This window comes from Anoplolepis gracilipes, chromosome 7, assembly GCF_047496725.1.
Source record: "Anoplolepis gracilipes chromosome 7, ASM4749672v1, whole genome shotgun sequence".
Classification (NCBI taxonomy): domain Eukaryota; kingdom Metazoa; phylum Arthropoda; class Insecta; order Hymenoptera; family Formicidae; genus Anoplolepis; species Anoplolepis gracilipes.
This window is the reverse complement of record NC_132976.1, coordinates 12293739-12311521: the sequence shown is the minus strand read 5'-3', so window position 1 is coordinate 12311521 and position 17783 is coordinate 12293739.

Below are 17783 nucleotides of genomic sequence, written 5' to 3'. Positions count from 1 at the left end.
TATTATCTTTAAAAGTCTTGTCGCAAACATCAAGTACAATGTAAACAAAAAAATTTTAATTTTTAATTTTTTCTTTTTCATGAAGAACAAAAGTAATAAATATGTTTTATTAAGAGCCTGTATGAAACCAAGAGTCTATGTATAGTCGTGTTATTATCAGTCACTTGTAATTATTGCCGATAATCATGTGTGTGATGCCATTTGGTGACGTTATATCAATAATCATAAATGTATGAACCTGTCAAGAGCGTGCGCAAAGTGGCACGCGAGGGCCACGTTCGTGACCTCGTAAAAGCGGAAACATCATAACGCTTTCGTCAACACATGAATTGTTATACAAAGTTGTCTCCGAGGTCTATCGATTTGCTTTCCTGAGTTTCTTTGCGGGCCAAGAGAGTTTCCATAATTTCAAATAGTGCGGCGAAATATTACTTTTCCTTTTTCTATAATTTCGACTCTTTATGAAAAGCCAAACTGATTTCAAAATCAAAAATACCAAAAATTGTAAGAGTATTATTAGGAAGGATTAGTAACGCTACTGTGTTAATTTCTACGTACAATTAATATTCACATTGTGGTATACGAAATACTGCCACTCCTTTGGAAAGAATTTCTCTCGCACAGACAAAGATAAAAGTAACGACGTTCACTTTCCCATTTGCCGGAGCGAATTGTGTCGTCGAAAATCAGGTCGACGGCAATATCGCAGAGAAAGTGAGAGTACAATCAAGCGCCACTCGATCGTGTGATGCAGCTGTTATTTAAATAATCGCACTCGCGTCAGGATCTCTTGATATCTCAACGTGTTAAAGTGAAAGGTGTTAAACGATGAAGCATCGCCAGATCAAAAGCGATGCGATGAGTCTTCCGAGATTTTGATATTTAACGCGGAACTCATTATTCCATCTCGTGAATTTTACGATGTTATTTATGTTGCAATATATGATATACGTAACATATATATTTTCTGAAACGTCGTTCTTCAGATGAATTTGTTTAACCCTTTGAGTCACAAATTTTTCTAATTTTCAGTATTTTATAAAATTCGGTATGTAAGGGGTTTTGGGGTTAGACTTTCAAAATTCAAGATGGCGGATCCAATATGGCAGACGAAATTTTACTTCCGCCATATTGGATCCCTATATTAAATTTTTTTTCCTTCAGATTCAGCAGATTCTGCGATTTAAAAAAACCTTCAGAGAAAAATTTAAAAAAGAATACGTCTGTTACTTTCAATTTAGAACAGAAAATATTGTGTTTTATATATTTTTGATCAAAAGAAGGAGGATTTAACAAAAACAACACGGTGGAAAATTCTAAAAAAATTCTGAAAAATACTTTAGAGTGTACTAAGATTATAAAAAAAATTGCCGTATTTATTGTCAGAATAGATTAGTAGAAAATGCATTTTTTCGTAAAAAAAGTTCTAATTTGGACTATTTGTTTATATATGGTATTTTTGCAATTAACAATTAATGACTGTTTATATTTTTTTTACACTTATTGATGTTCTATAGACTCTGTAGAAACAAAAAATCCGGTATTTGTTGATAAAAAAGTAGTTAAAACAATAAAAAAACTACGAAAAAAAGTGGGTCTCTGGGTGACTTGCTGTGACTCAAAGGGTTAATAGAAAAACATGTCGTGACAAGGTAATCAATTATACAGAAGAGAATTAAATTTGTATCTCATAAAAGTCAGCTTGAAACATGGATTACAAATAAATGTGGCCAACTGTGCGGCTGTACGTGTGGCGAAAGCGACGAATTTCAATAGTGTATCGTTGCTGTGGCTTTCTCACATATACCTCCGACTTTCGATATGCTCGGGCCTTTCTGGTCGCGCGAAGAAAGAGCGCGGAGATATAGTACTCCGCTTCCACTGCGAATCATTGTGACCTGTTCACCCACTTTGAAGTTAGTTTACGTCCCATTGTTCGCGCAAACATGCATACAGTCAAGTTACACATTCCAGTTTGGCGCGCGAATCGTTTATTCGAGTGACACAAGCAATCTAGATATATTTACATGGTTAGAAATTAATCATCATTATATTGAAATTTTGAAAATTTTGATAGAAATTAGATATGAAATGTTCGTCCTAGATTTGAATATATATAATCGATCTTGCTAATGAATTTAGATCTATAATTAATGGTACTTTTGAAATGCCATTGCAGCTCGGAATTAGGACGAAGGTAATTTGCGTTCAAGAAGGACAGCATCCGTTCGTTTGTGTCGATGAAGGTTCTATGATGCTTTTGTCTGACACAATGCCCGAACCGCTTCGTTACACAAGGGGGAGATGTACGCATGATGTCTGGTTTAGCCTTTACGCACAATCCGTCGACCTTGAACTCAATTAATCAGTAATTCGTTAAAATTATTATTGTAGCTAAATTGAAAAAAAAAACAAAAAAAAAAACAGATTGCCCGTAATTATTAGATGTAATACATTAGTACGTTAAGTTCATTGATGATGTTTCGCGTCGTTGAATGCATGAGATATACAATACTTAACAATTTCTACACCGATGTTCCTGCGCCTAATTATCTTTTCCATGTGGTAGGTAGTCGCGACGACGATTTAGAAAAAAATTCCGACCGAAGGCCGGAAGCGTTCGACTTACGCGGATAAATAAAGAACGTCTCTGACAAAGATTGCTCCCAGGTTTCTCTTTCAGACCACTTTCCCCGAAGGACGTCGACCGATTAAGACGCAGCAATTATTGGCTCGAGACCAGTTCCCGCTATTCCAGTTCCACGCGGTGTGTCTTACGTAACTGCCATTGTGAGATCGCATAAATAATCTCGCGAATCCGTTATATGCCGTTGCAGGCGTGAATGAAAAATGCGCGCGATCATTTCCCTTTTCCCTCCCTTTTTCCCGGCTTTTATAGCATGTGTCTTCGAACAACTTTCCGCGACTCTTCAATCTCGCAATGTAATATTATTCCGTCAAAACATTGCGAAGGTATTTTTGAAAAAATTTCCCCAAAATTCTTTGAAAGTCTTAAACTAAATATGTAAAGTGTTAAGGATGTTTAGCACCTACAATCGGAGCAAAAAGTAGTCGAAATTGACAAATATATACTTTTCTCATATATCTTAATATATGACTATTATAAAGATTGCATAAAATCTTATTATTTATTCATAGCTAGAGTGTAGAAATGTATTTTCGAACTTGTGTTGCTTTTTTTCGGAGAATTTTCGTGTTTCTTAAATTATAATGAGAAACTTTTATCATTGACGGTACCTCGATTTCAACATTACAGCATAAAATTTGAATTATAAAAATAAAAGAATTTACTCGTACAGAGTAATTTAAAATATCAGACTAAAAATTATAATAGTGAATAATGACAAAATATAGAAGATTTTTTAACTATTTATTTGATAAATTTAATAATTTGTCATTTCTCTTGGTCAAATTGCAAATTGACATATGAGGCCTAGTCGCTTCTCGCTTACACGTTTGTATATAGAGGCTTCTTCAGATGAAAAGATAGGTTATTTAAAATGTCGAAAAAAGACTCAGCTGAATGCTATGTTGCCACGTTTTCACAATAAATAATATGTCGTCTCGGATAATAGGACGAAATTGAGAAAATCATATTCAATATCTTTGGAACTAGTTAGTACTTGACCAAAATTATGTGATCAAATATTTCCTCTATATTTAAATTATACTTTTGCAAATTTTGAATAAATTCCTATTATTATTTCTATCTATTTTAGCTCTTAAATCAACACAATCATAGGTTTTTTATAAGATAGAAAATTTGTAATCGTATCAATTTAAGGGCTAAAAAGGACAGAAATAATTATATTTATACTTATTTATATAAATAATTATATTTATAATTATATTAATACTTTTACTTATAATTAGATCCACAAAATAATTATATTTATAATAATATCGACGGGTAAATTCATTGCAAATTAAAATTCCTATAACTTTTGATTGCTGTGCAGTGAATCAACTCTAGGTTTTTTTTATAAGTTTCTGAACATGTATCAGAACAATTTGTGCAAATTTTATTAAATTCCTATATTTTTAAAAATAGGTACCTACTAAACATCCTTAAGAGTGAATCGAGAACGTCAGTTGATTTCTTTTATTGTTAGTTAATTTTTATCAATTATCTTTTTTTTATGAACCATCGATCCGGTATGTATTTTTTTCAAATAGTTTCGAGTACCGCTATCCTCTCACTTGAAAGGTGTCCTTCGTTAATATTGAAGTGCTGTTATTCTTCTTTTAACAGCAATGTCGCTTGATCATTCTTTTGGAGGTCACTGCGAATCTTCCTGTAGTATATACGATCTAAACATTCTAATCGACATATTATTCCGATGATAACAATATCATTTTACAGCGCGTTAATGAACATTAAATCTGCAGAATCGTGTGGATCAAATAAATGCAAATTCTGTAACTTTAACGCAAACAAACTTCTTTGCATTTTAATATGTTTGCGACTTTCTCCGCGATTACGAGCATGTGCGGAGGAGAAAAGGGCATTGTGCGTATATTCGCGTTTGTGTTTCCCGAGAAAGTAGGTTTACGATTCAGTAACAACGCCTATTTTTGTCGGAAGTATTTTACAATACTTATCTATCTTTATTTAAATCTTGAACGATGCGCGAGACATGCAGGATTTTACAATCGATATTCTGAAATCGTGTATTACGCGCGATCGATATTATAACGATTGTCATGTTGACAACTAGAGTATCGTTCGTCATACGAGATCGCAGTCTATACTATATAATTAATTGGAAAAATTTAATTTTGGAAATGTGCCAAGTTTTCTTAGTGTTGGAAAAAAATGTATTGCTGTTTAATAAATTGTAGTTATCACGTCAAGGGTTATCACGTCAACGCTTTAATTCGTTGTAACATTAATCTCGTAAAACGTTACATATGTGAACGGAAGCGTCGGGTAAAAAATGAGATAGCTCTTTGCCACAACATCCTGTGTCATGTTTCAAGATCGGCGATGATCTTGCGTTTGCAATGTACCCATGATTGTGGGAACGACGATCACGCAGAAACCGCAATTTCCTTGTACAGTTCGCTAATTCGGGAATATATTTACTTTTCTTTCGCAACATCAAATACACGCTCGTTTTAGAACATTAATTCCATGTCAAATCAATTTATAAAAAAAATATTTGAAAAGTTCGAAAACTTTGTGAAAATGCTCAAAATACAATTTAGCGTAGTTTTTAAATGAAAATGTAATTATTTTTTTGTAAACACCGCTTTTAATATTTGTTGTATATAGAAAAGAGAGTAAAATATTTTAAAAGTACGTAAATACATAAATTCAGAGGAAAGAATAAATGTACTGTTTTCTCTTCTTCCAACAGAGTTTTACTTCCGTCGCCGTTGTTTTTGCTCAAATAAGAAGAAGAGCGAACGCTTCTTCTTTTGACCTTGCGACGGAATTGAGCGTCGGAAGTTAAAGCGCGATAGCAGTACCATAATCTCGACCAATCAGCGAACAAACAGACGCGGCGGCAATAAAGGTGAGTCTAATTTGTGCAATTTATATTCAAAACGAGAGGTTCGCGACCTTGACTGTTCTTCTTGTGTTTAGCGAAATTGATAACCCTTTGAAACGCGGAATTATAATATTATAAAAGAATATTTTTATCTTAATTAAACTTAAAAGAAAATACACATCAGTCAAAACTAATGTTTTTATTTTATAAATTATCCTTAGCTTAAATTATTGAATATAAAAAAAAGTATTAAAAAAAGATATAAAAAAGTTTGATTATAATTTTTTTAAAATTTAATATGAACATAAATTCCTTTAAAGTTAAAGACAAACATTCTAAATATCACGAACAATTTTGTAAGAAAGTTTTGAAAATTTTATAAACGAAAATATATTTAAAGGGCTGTTGAGGAAACTTGAAGAATTTTATGTATTCTATTTTTAAAATATTCAAGTGATGATTCGAGAATCAATACTGCTTCGTCACGTTGTTGTCATTGAAACATTCCTGATAAAACACTGAGAGGGCAGCATTTTATTCTGTACCTATCAATAGGATATCGTCCTCTGACAAAGGTCGCGTTTGGACTTTGGTCGCTTTAATCGCGAGAAGGAGCAATACTGACTACAGACAAACGATATAACGCTTCAATTGATTATGCGCACAAATAAACGTACGATAGTAAAATCACGGTTAGCACAAGAAATGATTATGACAACTAAAAATAGAAACAAGTATCTGTCAGGCAAAAATACTTTGCATTTGTTGTATAACAGGTGAAAAGTTAACCCGTACGCAACCTAACCGTTTTTCTGCGATTTCTAATTTACTACGATTGAAAAGTTTTGCAAGTGCGCTATTCATGTGCAATCTCGGTCACGTGAATGCCAGTGCCGGAACGCATGTGGCTGATAGTATGCGTGCGCGCGTCGCTAAAAGAACGGCTGCGAAGGACGTCTCTGATGAGACGAGTGTGCGTAGGACATCGTGTGTCGCGCGCCGTGCTCCAACAACAACGGCTATTTTCAAGTAATCGACGTATCGTCGAAGGTCGAGGAGTTTAACCTTCAACGTGCCGCGCCGTTAACCCGTAAATGTTCGCGTTGTAAGCTCCGCTCTCAAACTTGGAAAGTACATATTTTCTTCTTTCCCGCTTCTTGATCGCGCTAACCCAGGTAGCAGGCACATGTCATTTTCACGTCGAAAACTCATCATTTCTGCTTCAATGACGTCACGTGGCCAAATAATGTCTAATTTAAAACGTCTTGATGATGTTGTAAAAGAACGTCATAATATCGTGATTCTTAAGTCATTATTATAAATCGCCCAAGTATTACTATTTTTTTTAACTAAAAACTCATTTAATTTTTTATAATATCTTAAATTATTCAAACAATTTTCTGTATAATTTTGATATTCACAATTCTCTATAAGGGCCCTAACATGAATTTCCTCTCTAATCTGAGACTTGATCGTGACATTTGATCATGAATCGTTTCCTCTAGTGTAAACTCGTGAAAAGTGAAAAGTTAAAATATAGTAATACGTGGGCAATTTATAATAATGACTTAAGAATCATGATATTATGACGTTCTTTTAAACAGATTCATGATCAAATATGTCATTAAAACGTCACTAATAGGTCTAAAATGGTCATCAAATCACGTCTTTTTAACGTCTTGAAATGTCGTCATCGGCCTGTGACATTAGTCCGTCATTTCTCAATCATTTTTACGTCATTACATCACGTCATATTTGGTTCGAACTGACCATATTTTGACGTCAAAATGTCGTGTGTTCCCTACCTGGGAAATGTCGTTTGGTCATTTTTCTATTTCTATTTGTCTCCAACACGCTCTATATATTTGTAATAGATAAATCTGTTATACATTTATTACGCGTTCGCGTAAAAATGTTGCGTAATCTCTTTAGTAGAATAAAATACGTGTGAGTAGACCGATGATGAATGCACACACACACACACGCACACATATATATATACATATAATGGTGAATGGATCGCCACGTGCGGAGGTAAGATGCACCTGTCTATCCAAGGTGATCCTTTATCATGCGAAAGAGCTCTACTTTTCAGAAACGTTGAGATTTTTACACGCGCTTTCTTAGCTTCTGAGAATTATATTTGCCTCGTATATTAAAGATGTTCCAACTTCTTACGTCATTGCATTAAAATATATTTGTTAAATTGTACATAATATTGTACAAGTCTCATGTCAAAGAGCTCTTCTCTAACAGTATATATATAATATATATATTGCTCATTTTAACATTAATGCGAGTTTTAATATTTTAAAGCGCCACGTATGCGTTTTTTCGATTAATACATATCTCTTTCGGTAGCGCATACCAAAGAGATAGGGGAGTCACGTGTCCTGCGTCCTTGAACTTGGCATCGTGCTGTTTTCCCGCGTTCCCGCTCTTCTCCTCTATATGAGCTTCTTCGCATTCAGCCTGTTCTTATTTGTACCACGCGACTGATAAGATCCGATTGTCACCGGTGCGCATTTTCTCCTTTGCTCTTCCTGACTCATTGTCAGTTCATGGTCGTGATTTTCGAATCACGCGTCGATACGATGCATATTACGACCTTGCAGTGATTTTGCTTAAAATGTAATATTATAATATTATATTCTCGAAATGATAAACATCTACAGGAAGGAAAAAGTTTGTTGATGAGGCAATTATTTATCGTTTAATAGCGCATTCAATTGGCGCACTAGTGCGCACTGGCGCACATTAAAGGTTATTGTATACAAATTTACAATATAAACATGAATGATTAAAACAAGATAATTATAATAATATAAATTATTATTATCATTATTTGTATTGAATAATAATAATAGCTTTTAATATTCATTATTTTATTTTTTTAATCATTATGCCAATGTAAATTTGTCATCTAATCTTTGTGTACACCTAGTACAGTCCAATTGAATTTGTTGTACATTTATTTCCTTATAGAAATTCATACCATAACGTTATATATGTATATGTATGTGTAAATGTATTGAAATTTTGAAAATCTTTGCTGAATTTTAAAAATACTTTTTATCTAAAATATGGATATATTATATTATAATTTTAGAGATGCTTTGAACTTTGCAAACTATGTCATACGAAGCACATCGTGCCTCGTGCCGCGAGTATCGTCATTTTCGATAATTCATAGACGAAAGAATGATCGCTTTTATGAATAGATTATGACGTAATGCGCATAATTTAGCTTTGACAAAGCAAAGAGAGAGAGATTTTTTATTTATTGATTCTTTAATTTTAATATAAGGGTCATTTCAATATAAAAGGGTCAAGTATTGGAAGAATATTGTTTCATATGTATCGCGAAGAATAATCGAATTAATAAATATAAATATTATATATAAATATAAATATTAAATATAAATATTAATAAATATTAATTAATAAATATACGAAATTAGAAATGTAAGATATATTTTAACAACAAGAAAATATCTGTTAATCTTTTTTTTTTCTAAACATTACATTAAGGTGAAGAAAAATTACGCAGTTTAATTGTTATGATTGTCATAAAACTTTGTATGATGAGTGTCGAGTGTCGAGCCGAGAAACCGTATAAAAGCTTTTGAATGGATAGAGGCACTCCCAGGGCGAACTTTACTCGGCCTTGGCCTCCGACCAGTCTCACTGCCATACTGATACTAGACGTAGTAATATGTCGTCGTAATATATGACCCCACAGTCTCCCAGGAAAAGTGCTTTTACCAGGGAAAAACATATAAGTAAGAAAGAGAAGAGAGAAGAGAAATCATACATCACTTTACTCTTTAATTATTGAAAATGTTGCTTTTGATCAAAATAATGTGTAAGCTGTGTAAGTGTGTATATATATATACATATGCATGTTGTAATACGATCATTTCTAAGTAATTGCATTTTTTGCACAATCTTAATTTATTCTCGAAATCAGTGAGAAAGATAGTTACGTTTAAAAGATTTCTTTTTTTGTAAAATAGTAGTAGCCAGAATGACAAAAATATTTTGTCCTTGATAAGGAACAGACGAAAAGGTATTGTAGGCACGTGCGCGCTCTTGGGGAATTTGGAGGTCACTAGCTATGAAAATGACCCCACCCTCTGATACACATTCGCATTATCTCCGCTTCTCTCCCTACTTGTATACCATTAAGGATCTCGCCGCCCTCTTGGAAAACTTTGGCTCTCCATTCAAGGCTAATTCTAATTCGTTTTATTTTCATCATCGTTGATATTTTCGTTTTATTTTTGTATTCTATTCAAGCATATTTATTATAAACGCTAAAAGATTACAATAAATTATACAGTTGCTTGTACAGTTTAATCTTGAGTAAAAATAAAGATATTACAAAAATTAAAATTTAAAAATTACTAAAAGGAAAACAAATATTTGATGTTGCTTTTGGATCGGTTTTTAAAGAACACATTCGATAGTAAAAAGGTGAGACTGAACAGGATAGCATGAGAGATGAGAGCCCTTGCTGTATCATGTCCTTTTACCTTTGACCTTCAACCCATTTCCCGGTTGCGTTTCCATCTACAATGACACCCACTTTGAACCTGGCTTTAGTTAACTGAGTTTCTCGAAAGGTCAAATTGTAGCTCTACCCAACAGAGATTTCCGGGTACTTGGCGCGGCACCAACTGTTTTGTTGATTACATTTTAATCAACAGAAGATGTCTTTTCCTCCTGTCAAAAATTGTTTTTCATTCACTTTTTCTTCTTCCTTTTTTATAAAACTCTCCGAGAGAAAAAGTTTTCCAACTATGTATTTATCATAATTTATTCTTAAATATAAATTATATCTTATTTTTTTTTTTTTTTTTTACATAAATTACCCTAAACAATTTATTCAATGATGATACAAGGATTTGATCAGTTGAATACACACGTTATATAAACGTTGTTTTAAATTTTTATTTTTAAAACGGTTATTTAAAAAAATAACTTTTTAATTTCTAAAATAGTTTAACGGTCTATTTAATTGTAATTTTCCTGCTGATCGTAATACAGGCTTCTACGTTTCTAAGAATACGAAATGTTGACTGCACTGTCATCATTTAATCAGAAAGTGACACGCGCGTAAGGGGTTAACTCGACACGCATAAATAGCTGCCTGTTGCTATGGATGAGGAGGTGGGTCGTTGCTAGCCGGGTTGTGCACCCCGGTGCAAGCTGTATCGATCCAACCCTACCCGGTGCAACAACCCACGCATACTGACCTCACGCGTCCTTGTAGGTCGCGGAAGAACCTTAACGGTGCATCTTACACTTTACATTTTATGAATGTGATATTAAAGTACATTTACATCGTCAAACATCCACAACATTTGATGCAAACTACATAAGTGACAATTAATTTGTTTAATGAATGATGAACAATATTGGACTATAAATGATTAATATCTAAAGTTGATTTATATTAGCTTAATTTACGTATTGAATGTCTCATTCGAATGCTATATATAATTTAATAAGTTAATTTCAGAGATTATTGATAATATAATTTAATAAAATATTCAATAATATGAAATACACACGTATTGTGGGAAGGTAGTGATCGGTCCCTTTTATCATTTAATTTCGTTTTTGGTCACTCGTAATAGAATCTCGATGATAGCAATATCTTTTGATCGCAAATGAGCTTTTAAGCGAAAGCACTTATGCTGAGAGAGAGAGAGAATAAGATAGGATAAGGAAAAAGCTGTGTAACACATCAAACATCAAAGCATAACGAGCAAGGTTGTAGTGCAAGTACTTGTAGTAATAATAATCGCGTTAATCGAATGCTTGGATCGCAAATTCTGGTGAATAGTTACCGCCTAATATTATAGTACCATCATATCTATTATTATATTGTGTTATATATATTAAAGATTATTTATAAATTATTCGAGGAACTAATTTAATGTTATATGAAATTCAACCGTTATCTAGAGCAGCATTGCGATGAAATCATCCGAAGAGCGATGTGGAAGTAGGAAGAAGAGATCTTAGTCACTCGTATTACTCATAGCATCATTCAGGACGTTGCAAAATAGCCAGATCGATGTTAAGCGAGGTCAATATTCAATTTCCGGTAGTCCAAATTAATCAAAGATACAGTTTACCTCTCTCTCTTACTTTTAATTTAAGAATATATTGACAATGAAAAAAAAAAAATAAAAATATATTAATATTTGTTTACGATCTTATTGATCTAACAAGTCCGTAAAGTTAAACATAAATTCACGGACAAAGATGCACGTCTTTTGTCCTTGTCACGTTTTACTTTTTTTTCTTTTTAAAGTAATTACTTCGGGAGAATTGAAATGGAACTATTATCTATATCGACATTGCATGCGACTAATGTGATGTATACACATAATATATATTATAAGAAACCTTGACACGATTTTTCACTGGCAAGGATACCAACAAGGTTATAATCTGAGAAATTGCGATTCTTAATCGTAGATAATTTTAATGATGATAATTGTCAGCAGCTAATTAAATTAAACGATCCGGGTAGCAGTATATGTACTCTATATACTTCTTATATTAGTATGTGCAAACGAGATATATATATACGGTCAATAGATTGACCTGTCTCATAATCAGCCTTTCAATGGCAACAAAGTTTCTAAGGAGTCAAGTCGCTTTGTGTCCTTAGGAGGTATACAACGAACAACTGCGTTACGCATTATTCAAGGTCCTTTCTAACAATAAACGTAATAATCACGTCTTAAAGTCTGGCTCTTTGTCATTCAATCGTCATCTTTCGTCCATCTTTAGCTTGTACTTCACAACTTTATGATTATAGAAAAGGGAACATCTGTCGATTAAAGGATCGGAAGGCTATTTCATCAATGGAGCTGATGATTAATTTCAAAAACGAAGGACGATTTCTCTTTTTTAGTTTACCTTGAGAATTCAGAACGGAAAAAAAAAAAAAACAGAAAAAACTTAATGAAAAGGTCACACCTGCATGCAATCGATTTATTATTATTTTGAAGATACTCTTTGTTTTCAAATTAAGATACTCAATCTGATTCCGTAAAATTTCCTAAAAGGAGTTAGTTGAGTAACGCGAAAAATTAAAATAAAATTAATTATAATATATATTGATAAAATTAAGGAATAAATAAAAAAAAATTTACTTTAATCTATGTGAATAATATTTTTTTCATTAGTCGTAATTAAAAATTATTGACTTGTATCTTGTATATATCGTTCATTTGTATATACGTCACTCATTGTGTCTTATATAATATATATTGTATTATAATATAATTAATAGTTTCCTTAACCTCGTTAAAAAGATCGGTAAATAAAGGACATATACAAAGAGATCGGTCTGCTTCCGAGCATGTGGACTGCAGCTACCTCATTTCCTACTGCACGTGGAGGAGCGGGCACGCTGCTCCGAAGTGTGAATGTAATGTGTGTAATATACTTGATAAAAATGGACAGGTGGTTCGGTTCTTTCGACAACGGGTGCTTCGTTACTTGTAACACCTGCTCGAATAAACCGCATTTCGTTACATCAGGCTCGTGCTCGCGATGATGAAATTTCTTCATAGAATTTTCTTTCAGATTGAGACTTTTATTTTGTGCGATTCGTTACAAACAAAAACTTGAAAACACTTTCATAGAACTGTCGTCAAATATTTTTATCGATTGCTTTTTATAGAATTTAATTTTTTAAGTAATTTTTTATTTAATAGTAGTATCACTTTAAAGATAAATTATCTCTTGTCTGTATCCCAGATGGTTTGAATTTTGCTTCAGAATTTTCTTAATATAACCATCTGTCTTTGACGGAAATCTATCGAGGGAAGCGTATTCAAAGTTTCATTTTCTGGATATATCAGACAATATATAGCGAAGTAGCTCGGGGAAGGGGGGGGAGGAGGGACGGCTGTTTCAATTCGTACGGCCCTGAAATGTTATAACCCCATGCATAGTTTGCGACCTACATAAACGGGGCAAACATGTGCCGCCAGTCATATGCCAAACGCAGGACTCGGGGTGTCTGTGTGCCATGACGACCTACAAAATCGGCGTACGCCTTGGAACACCTGGCTCTCGGCGCACCCGCGTTTACGTGACCCTCGACAGACGGTTGCATGTGGTTTGTAATCGGTCTCGGGGGATCGTTATGACCCCATTTTATTAAAATAATATTTAAATTGTCACATTTGAATTTGCCTTCTTGCATTTCCTGCTTCCAATGCGGCGCCAAAATAAACGGGTTATTGTTTTTTTACTAGTCGTTTTAGTCGTATTATTTATGTATGCTCACAAATCTTCGATATATTGATGCAAATTAATTATTATTTATTATGTAATTAATATTGAATTAATCCATGATTTATATCTCCCTTTTATCAAGGAGTGTCATTTATATTTTATCTTACATAAAAGTCATTATCTCCCGTTACAAAATAAACATTAAGATGGAAGAAGTGTGCAAGCTCGGCTGTATCAACAGGCAGGTGATGCGGCACGAGCGATGGATGACCTCGAAAAGGAAGAACCGTATATTTGCCACCTTTGCTCGCCGTCTGCGGTTTGCGGCATCCTGATATTTTGTTAAACGAATAGAATTTAATCTCGCAGTCAAGATTAAACGCTACGTAACATTCATCTTTTTGATTTTTCGTTGGAGAGCAGAGTTTTATTTCTTATCGCTTGGAATTAATTCAGCTTTATATTACTTTCAAGCCAGAAGCGGAGAGCCTTCGAATTTGGACAGGTGCTCGCAAATATGATTCGCAAAACGAAAAAAAAAAAAAAAAAAAAAAAAAAACTCGAGAGCCACCTTGGCAGCTTGGATTGAGTTCGATCGTGAGTTTTTTCGCATGCAGCTTTTTTTTCGATCACCTCGACCACCCGAAAACCCTCTGTCTAGTAAAACCAAAGTACCATGTGGTACTTGATATACTGTATGTTATGGTGTTCTTTGCAAAAGAGCTTTGTCATTGAATGGGAAAAAGCATGCTTTTCGACTGTAGGAAAAATGTTCTTGAGAGTCCTTGGTACAATATCCTTCTTGTTGTTTTACATGTGTCTTCATCTCTCTGCATCTCTCTCCATCTTTCCTTTTATTTATTCTGTCTTCTCGGCGTCCTGTTCGTAATCTTGTTCCATCGTGCTTTAATTGTCATTCTGAGAATCGATGGAACGATCTATAAACCAATGTGAACAAAGTTGTCGGAAGAAGTGCTCTCCGAAGAATTGATACTTGGAATTTAATAATTATATTGTTACGATAGCCTTCGGCAAAAAAATAATATTTCAGTTTTTCACTTTATATTATAACATAAACGTAACGTATATAGTTTCATAAATTTTTCATTGCTAAATTATCTGATTCCCACAGATTTATAGTCTGTCAGAGAAATGAGAATGAGATTGACCTTCTATGAATCGAAATGAACGATACGCCTTATTATTTTTTCATTCTCGATGACGAATGTAAATCGATACTTGAGAACGTTTATTTCAAGATCTCGGCATTTTCCATAATGAGAGAGGGAGGGGGGGGGGGAGATCGAGTTTATTCTCAGCTAGATCAACAGGTTGGACTGACGCGAAGGTGCGTCCACACCGCAGGTTGGAGAATCTAGGGCAGGATGGAGGGTCGATCGTTCGTAGGGCAAGCGAGAGCAAGTCTAGCGGCGAAGGGGTTGTTAACTGACGTCACGATGACGCAATGCCAAAGACTGCTGCTGCTTTCCCGGCGCCGCGCCGGTCGCATCTGCCCTACGGCTGACATTGACACTGGTCGAGGCATCGATTTGTTCTTCAACGAAGTAAGAGCAAGTTGAGGGTCACCGTGATCGTTTTACTGACGCTGTTTAATCGGAGGTCACCCGGAGTGATTTACCTTCTCTGTTAAGGGAATCACCTCAGAATGGCGATCGACCCCAGGACGATGTTTACCAAGATACAAACGGGCACGACACTAGAATGTTGTTATATCGTTCCGTGTAATAGATTCGCCAGATTGAGTCGTTAATTAGATTAGCGCGGCAAATTATACTCGATGCGAGGAAACTTTCTAAATTTGGGCGTGATTAATCCTTTGAGTCACAACGGGTCACCCAGAGACCCACCTTTTTTTTCCTACTTTTTTATTGTTTTAACTACTTTTTTATCAACAAATACCGGATTTTTTGTTTCTACAGAGGTTCTGAGAACATTAATAAGTGATTTCCATCAATAAGTTAATTTCCAAAATTTAATATAGGGATTCAATATGGTAGAAGTAAAATTTTGAAAAAAAAGAAAAATTTTCCGCCATCTTGAATTTTGAAAATCTGACAACGGATTCGTAATCAGCGACTTCAAAAACCTTTATATACCAAATTTTATAAAATACTGACAATTAGAAAAATTTGTGACTCAAAGGATTAATACAGTTCAACTTAAACTATACTGCTTCTAATCAATTTACGCTGCCTAGAACAAAATAAATAGTTGTTATAAATATCAACTTTGAAAATGGTTCTCAACAGTACTGTTATATTCGATTAATATATTTTTATAAGTCTAATAAATGTGTTAAATTTAGATATCTAGGAAGAATTATTCATAGCGAACGTGTAAGTAAATTTGTTTTTTTTTGCATATATTGAAAATAATCGAAAAATAATTTGATGCAATTTTTTGTGCACACTTTTAGCTATAGAGTCATTGTTATCTTTAATTCGCTCGTCACGTTGGTTAGATGCCATAGGCGATATAAGAGGACGTACTTTAATTTATTTCTCGATAACCATTTGAGACCTTGACCTTGTGCGTCATAGCTGGTCGTATATTCGGATTATATTTTCAGTGACTCATGTCGTGAATCGTCTCGACAGTCGCGACCGAGCAATATACGATCATGCCAAAACGGATCAAAATCACAGCTTTAACAAATCTATTTATACAATATTTAAATTACTTAGTAGAGAATAGATTATCATAATTAATAATTAAATAGTTGTACTTGAAAGATTTCCTTAAGAAAATGTCAAGTTAAAATTTGTTCAAAAATTTATGATCGAACATAAAAAAGAAATATCTTCGCGATCAGAAATGTTTTTTTCCTCATGTTGATTTGTATTGTATTAAAGATAGTACCAATTTGAATCTTTTGCAAATTTATCTCGTAGAAAATATTTAAGATATTTATTTGCGCATCAGCATTATTAGCGGGACACATCGACTGTGCTTTTTCCGATATTTTTAGGATCAAGTCGGGACGCGGGATTAACGTTGAACCGTTTTAAAGATCTGCGATCGACGTCGCGTCGCAAGGAAACAATATACTGTTCGACCAGAATACACCGTTCTTCGGCTGGCTTGTAATAATTTAGAATGAATCAGAAGCCTTTTGCGTTAGCGAGAAGAGATGGAAAGAATTTATCTACAGAAGCGAATCATAGATCCCGACATGCGAGTTAAAAACTTCGATTGTCGTCTTTTCGTGTACTTATTTATACGTCCGCAGCGAATGAGTGCATTGTCCTACGGTCGTATCAATAACGAGGAGATAATGCGCTCGGCTCAACTTGGCAGAGCGAAAGTCCATCTAGATCATTGGCCCTTACCACAATATTTAGCACCAAACATGGCTGTTAAAATAAATTATTAAATCATAAGCAAAAAATTTTTTTTAATTGTTTACAGATTTTAATTATATACATCTCACTATAATATAGAACGATATAGGGATTTTCCAAATTATTCTTGCATGAAAATGCTACGGGTATTTGTCACGAATCATCTTTCCTATCATCTAAATCATTTTTCACAATATTTCCGCATAATGAAAATTATCACTTTTGTTCGATAAAAAAGCATCAGCTGGGCAATGATGTTTGCTAAGAAGCAGCGTACGGTTATTTGGTAATAAAAATAATTTAGCGATGAATGAGGGGGTAGACGATGGTCAGGAGAGAGAAAGACTAACGTAAGATATTTTTATTGGACGTCTGCAGTCTGGATGCACGGCCGGCCGTTCACCCGATGCACTCGTCGCTTCACGCCAATCCATACGCTCGCAATCCTTGCTCTCGATTATTTCTCTTCTCTCCTTCCTCTTCTTTCCTTCTCTGCGTTTTACTTCTACGGCGTTCACGATGCAACATTCGCGATTGATAAAGCGACAATTTCGCATTCACAAATTTTCAATCTTAACAACAGTTTCTTCATTCTAAATATCTCTTTGAGATTATTTTACTCGATATGAGTAATTTT